Raw genomic sequence first — 2,441 nt, forward strand, 5'->3', positions numbered from 1 at the left:
TGGCACAAGACAGGGATGCCCTCTCTCACCATTCCTATTCAACATAGTGTTGGAAGTTCTTGGTGGGGCAATCAGGCAAGAGAAAGAAATAAAGCGTATTCAATTAGAAAAACAGGAATTCAAATTTCTCCTGTTTGCAGAAATTGTATACTTAGAAAACCCCATTGTGTCAGCCCAAAATCTCCTTAAGCTGATAAGCACTTCAGAAAAGTCTCAGGATACAAAATCAATGTGCAAGAATCACAAGCATTCTTATACACCAGTAAAAGACAAAGAGCAAATTCATGAATGAACTCCCATTCACAATAGCTTCAAAGAGAATAAAATACCTAGGAATCCAACTTACAAGGGATGTAAAGGACCTCTTGAAGGTTAACTACAAACCACTGCTCAGTGAAATAAAAGAAGACACAAATAGAAGAACATACCACGATCATGGATAGGAACAATTGAAGGGGCATAAAAGTGTGTGCCCGCCCTATTGCTAAACCTTTGTTCTGCTCTCACAAACAGTTTGTCTCTGTCTCTGCACATTCTAAAGATTTTGTAAGTTCCTGTTTTTCTCTCTGTGGCACGGCAAGGTCACAAGACGCATTTACGTAAGGTACACTCACGTTGCAAAACCTGTTGTGAAACCTGTCACAATATGATTAACTGCCTTTGTTCTGCTTCTGTAAGACTGCTTTCCCGCCTCGGGATTTGCAAAAACAAGCCCTGCCCCTGCCCTGCAAGCCCCTGATAAGTGTCATCAGAATTTCAAAACTAACTGAAATACTAGAAATGGCGGGAACCAATCATAATCAGCCAAATCGCCTTGCTCAAATGTCAGCCAATCATACATCTGATTTGTATAATGACTCTGTGCCTGTGTACCCTAGACTATATAACACTGTCTTGAGCCCATTTGGGGAGCTCTCCTGCCCCGCGTGTTTCACGAGCGTGTGAGAGTTCCAGGTTCGAACCTGTAATGAAGATCCTTGCTGCTTGGCTTTGACTCCGGACTCTGGTGGTCTTCTCAGGGGAATAAACGGACTGGGCATAACAAATGGGGGCTCGTCCGAGATTTCTCCCAAGCCCACCAGACCCCCAAGTCAACGGATCTTAATTTGTAAGTAAGCCAGCTTTGTCTTTGTCTCTGTCTCCGTCTCTGTCTGTCTTCCTGAAATTTCGTGAAATCTGTGATCCGTATTGGTCTGTACTGTGGGTGGCACGGTCTTGGCGGATGCGCTAAAAGACGGCCACTTGGGACTGGTGGGAGACATCCCCCAGTGCCCATCTGGGGGCCTCCACACTTGGTTGCCCTGTCTGACTCAGGTCGGAAGTTAAGTCCGACACGCGCTCGCGAATGCTCATCGTCTACCACTGTCTATCTGTTATTGTTACGTGTTAAGTCTAAAAAGAAACATAAAACCTTTTCTTCCCTTCCAGGACCGGACCTGTCAGATACTTCCCTCTGCTTAACTCTCATTTTCATCTCTCCTTCTCCGTGTAGGAGCAGTCCAAAAATGGGCAGCGCCCAGAGCACACCGCTCTCCCTCCTTGTTAACAATTTCAAAGATGTAAAGGCTCGGGGACATGACCTAAGTATAGAACTAAAAAAGGGTAAACTAGTTACTTTCTGCCCCTCGGAGTGGCCCACCTTCGGCGTGGGGTGGCCCTCCGAAGGAACTTTCTGTCTCTCCATTATTACTAAGGTAAAAACTAAGATTTTCCTGCCAGGGCAGTCAGGACACCCTGATCAAATTCCTTATATTCTAGTGTGGCAGGATCTCGTGGAAAACCCACCGCCCTGGTTGACCCCATTCATCCCTGAGCCCTGCAAGGTCCTAGTAATGCGAACTATGAGCACCCCATCCCACAGGTCCCGGTCCCCCAGTGTGCCTCCGTGGAGGAACACAGGGACTGAGAAGCAGAAGCAACCGAAAGCGAAAGTAACCCGGGGGGGCCGGCTGGCCTAACACGAGGCTGTGTGCAGCATGACCAAGCTTCCTGACTCCCCGACTCTACTGTAGCCCTGCCCCTCAGAGAGATAGGATCACTTGATGATACCGGGCTCCCCCGTCTCATGTATTGGCCTTTTTCCACTAGTGATTTGTACAACTGGAAGTCCCAAAATGCTCAGTTCTCAGACAATCCCAAAGATCTAACCTCATTGTTAGACAGTGTCATGTTTACTCACCAGCCAACCTGGGATGACTGTCAACAGCTCCTCCGAATCCTGTTCACAACGGAGGAGCGGGAAAGGATCCAGGTTGAGGCTAGGAAGCTGGTTCCAGGAGATGATGGCCAGCCAACTGCAAATCCTGACCTCATCAACGCGGCTTTTCCTTTGACCCGACCCAGATAGGATTACAACACGGCAGAAGGTAGGGGACGACTGCTCATTTATTGCCAGACTCTAATGGCAGGTCTCCGGGCAGCAGCTCGCAAGCCCACCAATT

Source organism: Colobus angolensis, unplaced genomic scaffold, assembly GCF_000951035.1.
Source record: "Colobus angolensis palliatus isolate OR3802 unplaced genomic scaffold, Cang.pa_1.0 Scaffold290, whole genome shotgun sequence".
In the NCBI taxonomy this organism is placed as follows: Eukaryota; Metazoa; Chordata; class Mammalia; order Primates; family Cercopithecidae; genus Colobus; species Colobus angolensis.